At 41.0% G+C, this 5,830-nt stretch overlaps 1 pseudogene; it reads left to right on the forward strand.

The window, feature by feature from the left end:
* Positions 1 to 1,152: 1,152 nt before the first annotated feature.
* LOC135031669 (5S ribosomal RNA) lies at positions 1,153 to 1,271 on the forward strand (annotated as a pseudogene).
* Positions 1,272 to 5,830: the final 4,559 nt, after the last annotated feature.

The raw sequence follows: 5,830 nt of genomic DNA on the forward strand, positions 1-5,830 counted from the left end.
CGGTTCTATTGTAACCAAGAACTTTGTGAAACAAGTTGACACAAACAGTTACCTCCACTACAAAAGCAACCACTTCAAGCGCTGGAAAAACAATATCCCCTTTTCTCAATTCAATAGAATTAAAAGGAACTGTAGTAACCAGATAGATTGTGATGCACAACTGGAACTATATAGCAATCGATTCAGAGAAAAAGAATATCCAGTCCCAATTTTAGAAGAAGCCATGAATAAAGCTAAAGCCTTGGAAAGATCAAAACTTCTGGAGTACAAACAGAGAAAAGATAAAAAGAAAGACTGTACGACATTCATTACAACATACAATCGGCACGAATCGTCTATTAGAAATTCACTCAAGGACCATTGGGGTATTTTACTAATGGACCCAAATCTTAAAGAACTTTTACCTCCGCATCCTGAAATTATTTTCAGAAAATCACGTAACTTAAAAGACATTCTGGCCCCAAGTATGTTATCCAATAAAGAAGAGGATTGTCGGTCATTTCCTAAATGTACAGGGTCACATAAATGTGGTAGATGCAATATATGCAGATTTCTACATCCGGTTAGGAGGACATTCACGGATTCGGAAAAAAAGAAAGAATATAAAATTAAAGACTTTATCAACTGTAATACTCAATCCGTCATCTATTTACTGGAATGCAAATGTGGAAAGCAGTATGTTGGAAAAACTAAAAGACCCTTGAAAATGAGAATACAAGAACATATCCGAAACATAAAGAACAAAGTGGAATCTCATGCTGTTTCAAAGCACTTTAACCTCGTGCACAAGTCCAATCCCGAATCTCTTACCTTCAAGGCCATTGAATTGGTAAAACTGGGAGAAAGAGGCGGCGATTTAGCCAATAAACTTTCACGAAGAGAGATGTTCTGGATTTTCCAGCTACGGACATTACACCCGATGGGATTTAATGAAAACTACGAAATTGCTCCGTTTTTATGAAGAAACCCTATAAAGAAGAATGTACAGTATAATACCCTATCCGCAATTCCTTACCCCACCTTCTTCACCCTCACTCCCCACCAATATCCTATCCCGCATCACAATATTATATCCTAAGACATAGGTATGGTTATTAAATCAGTATATATTGTAGTTTATTAATAGGACGATATAGGCACGGTTAAAAACTTCTCTACAGTCAAACCACACTGGAAAGGCCCAATCTCGCCCGAACTTGGAAGCGAAGCAGTGTTGGGCCTGATCAGTACCAGCAAGGGAGACCGCCTGGGAAGATCAGGTACTGTAAATGAAACCCAAACGAGCTGTCTTTATGTCCTAGATAAATTATATATATATATGCACTAATACACCGCATAGCACTCTGAGACACACGAATAATAGTTCCCACTTATTAAAAACCACAATAATTCTTATGGCACCATCACTCATATATTTTAATTATATCTAGTATGTATTGGCAATCGTTTTCTCTATACGAATATATTTATGTATTTATCTATTTATTTATTTATTTATTTATGTATATACATATATATTTTTATACATGTGTATTTTTTATAATCACATATGTATATACCTTGTAGATACAGCAATCCCTTCATGTATATATATATATATATATATACATATATGTATGTGTATATATATATGTATATTATTCTTTATACATGTTCAGTTTTCCATTTTATTTGTATACATATAAGGATTCATATTATTTATATATATATACACATTCTGATCTAAGGTTATGATCTGATATAAGAATTGCACTAGCAACTGTCTATACAAAGGCTTTAATCGAGTTTTCTTCTTTCTTTTTAATCTCCATGGAAACCGCATATGAATAAATGAAACATGTCCCATATTATGGTAATCACAAGCTACAATAAAATGGCCGCCGCTATGGACTATCTAGGGAGATCTAATGAAAAATGGCCGCCGCAGCAACAAACGGACCTACTGGGAATCTTTGAGCTCCAATTGAAGTACCAGTAACAGCGTGCACATGTGCAGTACCTAACCGGAAGTGGGGCGGAAGTGACGCGCCCGGGACTCCAATTCATCCGGATACCGGAAGTGTGGCGGAAATGCCACAAATCTACACATAATGGACGTTTTAAGTTGTTTTATACACATTATCATGTTAGAACACACTCGTTTTTCATATGTTTAGTTATAGCATATGTCCCAATAGGGAGGATGTAATATATCAGGAGAATCCAGCAATCCAGCATTAAGGCTCTTCTAAATAGCAGGAAGTGATGTCACATTTGAGTTAGGAGCAGCACTAGTATAAATATAAGCCCTGTCCCAGTCTGCTTTTACCCCTTGATGAAGTCTCTGACGAAACGCGTTGGGCATCTAACTGACCTCTGACTCAGATAAGCACTTTAATACTTTTGCACTTTATTGCTTTTATATGAATGTGTATTTGCTTTTTATCCCATTTTTAGAAAAAGTTTTGTCAAAAATTTTAAATAAATGTTTACTTTTTACATATATTTTTTAAATATCTTGTAATTATTTATAAACACTATTGGTCGCTACCCCCCATCTCTTCCTTTCATAAACACAAATCATTTCAGGGGTTTACCATCCCGATTTTATATGGGGGACCAGCTGACGCCCTATAGACAGGGAGTGTTTAATATAGCTTAGCCATATTTGTTGGGTTAAAAAAGGATTTTATTTCCATCTGTGGCGCAGTATTTTTTCTTTTTTCACAAGTGTGTATATATATATAAGTTTCTCATTTTTGGTTGGAACCTAGAAGTCGAGTTCTCGTGGGGTACATCCGTGAAAGTGATGGCGCGTGGTGGCTTGGGAGGCATCCCTTGTTAAATACTGAAATAAGAGCATTAGAGTATAGCAGATTAGGAGGTCTACTGTAGACACAGACCAGGAGGTCCAGAGACAGACCAGGAGGTCTAGGTGCAGCAGACTAGGAAGTCCGCTATAAGATAAAGTCAAGAAGCACAACCCCAGGAGGGTTGGTGCGGTACCCATATAGGCCATTAAGCTCTGGCTGAAGGAATTCGCAGCCACAATTTTCGATTCCACTGGTCGTTCCGCACATAAGATTAGTTGCTTATGTGCAGTACGATTGTACCGCATGTAATTGTTTGCATTAGTTGGTAACTTGACCCAGTACCATTTGCGTACGCTAGAGGGGTCATAAACGCTATTTGTACATTCTAACGTGATTTGTGTAAAATTTTTTATTTTAAGGGAGGATCGCTGGTCACTCAGGAATTCTCTAACAACCGATACTTGCTGGGGACGGGTAACCTACTCCCACAACGCCTCAGTAAATAAAGGTTCATAGGGGCCCTAGGTTGGGTACAGCAGCTCTGAGTCAGTGATTGCAGTACAGGCCAACGTGGGCGAGAAGTGTGTGAAAGCACTCGGTTGAACTTTCACCGTCGGCCTACCCCGGACATCTTGGTTTTTGTAAGGGTTCGCTGAAGACCCTGATTTGAAGGTCAGAGGTAGTGAAAGCAACATCTGCAAAGATGGGGGCCAGTTGTTCAGGTAGGGGGCGATCAACCCTGGTTCAGGTTGATGTAGTAAACCGGCCAATCGGGTCGGCAAGGTATATCATGTGTGAGAAATACGGTTCACACACAGAGGTTTTGTGCGATGAATGGGAAAGAATGACTGTGCATGACGGGGAAAAGTTCCCACGGGTAGGTAGTTTTAGCCCCGAGGTGTTACAAAATCTAAGGAGAAGGATATGTCTCATTAAATCTGCAAAGAGACGGATCAAACATTATGATTATTTACAATTATGGCAACAGGAGGGTGAAATACAAAGAGGGTTGGCTCAAGTGGCTGGATCTAACCCTATCAGGAAACTGATAGCCACCGCACCACCATACATAACGGGAGAGAAAGTGGTTACAGAGAATGGCACACTGGTGTATGATAAACATGCACTTAGTAACTGTATAGATGTTAAGAATAATGTAACTAAGATTGTTGATGCTAATACTAACCCGTGCAAGCTGTCCCCTGTTTTAAACTTTCCCCCGGATTGTGACCAAGAGGATGAACCCACAACAATATCGGCACTCTCTCTAGCAGCCACCATAGCAGAAACAACAGTGGGCACGGCCCAACCAGTAAGAGCAGTATCAAAGGCCCCTAGTGGAGGGACAGGTGAGGTCGTATCAACTGGTAAGAACGGCACTGTACACTATGCAGAAACCATTACACCACATGTTGTAGAATCTACTCAGAATGATGTTATTGAACTTAATCCCGTTAGGGTAATTGCAGTACCGAATGGGAAAACTGACACTTCAGGAGTCACTCCTGTCAGATACATCGCCATGCACTGCCCCTTTTCCCGAACGGAATTAAGATCAATGGTGTCTGAATTCCCTGATCCTAGGAAAGATCTAGTTGCAAGCCAGAAGTACATTAGAGAGCTAGGAAATACTGTGGAGCCCAATAACAAAGATTGGCGGACATTGCTGAGGGCATGTTTACCCTCCAATGTTGACTCAGCGAGATTTATAGCTGACTGTAGACTAGATGAAGAGGTACCCCTTACTGAGGAGTACAATCAAGATAATGTGAAAAGAATCAATTTGCAGCTGGGAGTATATTTCCCAGCTGTTGCTAAATGGAACAAAATTTTCTCCATCAAGCAAAAAGAGGGAGAAATAGCTGCTGATTATTTTCATCGGGCACTGCAGGAAATGGCTAAGTATACAGGGATAGAAGACATTAAGACAAATGTGAATCATAGAGAAGTAGCAGTATCTGTGTTAATGGATGGTTTAAAGGAAGTATTGAGGACGAGGGTACAGACCACCCAACCATGTTGGCGAGGTTTGTCAGTGGCTACTTTGAGAGAGGCCGCTATTGATCATGATCGGAACATCACCAGACACAGGGAGTCGCAGAGTGATAAGCTGATGGCCGTAAGTATACAGGCCCTTACCACAAGGCCAACTCAGCATAAGTCTCAGACCCCTGTGGGTAAGTCAAATGTGGTAACTTGTTATTACTGTCATAAAGAGGGACATTTTGCACGAGACTGTAGATTGAAAAATGCACAAAACTCATACCAAACCCCTAGACAACGACATGACACACGAAATTGGGATCAAGGACCGCAGAGACGGAGTTATGAGCCACACGCAGGGGAAACAAAAAGGTATCCCCCAAAAAGAGACTGGCAAGTCTCTGATAGTTCCCATTTACCCCCTTCACAGGTAATAGCTGCCAGCGCAATGCAGGGAGGTCACCACGCACCATAGGGGTGGGGCCACACCTGTAGTCTGCAGCCAGTGAAATTAATTGCGAGCCTTGGAAGTGAACCCGAGGTCACAATTGATGTAGCTGGTAAATCTCTAAATTTCCTTGTAGATACGGGGGCGGCCAAGTCAGTGATAAATTCGACCGTGGGCATGAGAACCACTGGTAAAACAATTCCAGCCATGGGAGTAACAGGAGTAGTACAACACTACCCTTTAAGCAAACCTGCAGAGATTACGATAGGGCCTTTGCACACCAAGCATTCTTTTCTGCTGGCTGCATCGGCTCCGGCTAATCTCCTAGGGAGAGATTTACTGTGCAAAATGGGATGTGTCATATATTGTACTCCTGAAGGTGTGTTCTTGGACATACCCGAAAACCACGCTCAGGAAGTGCAGGATATGCTAGACTCCCCAACAAGATTAATGTCACACACTGTTGTTGTAAATAGGTGTCCGTCCAAGGTAGAGGAAATGATTTCCCAGATACCGGAATCACTTTGGACCAAGGAGGACCAAGGATGGACAAGACACTGGATTAATGGCAAACGTAGCCCCAGTAGTTGTACAAGTAAAAGATGGT

Source organism: Pseudophryne corroboree, unplaced genomic scaffold (assembly GCF_028390025.1).
Source record: "Pseudophryne corroboree isolate aPseCor3 unplaced genomic scaffold, aPseCor3.hap2 scaffold_523, whole genome shotgun sequence".
NCBI lineage: Eukaryota > Metazoa > Chordata > Amphibia > Anura > Myobatrachidae > Pseudophryne > Pseudophryne corroboree.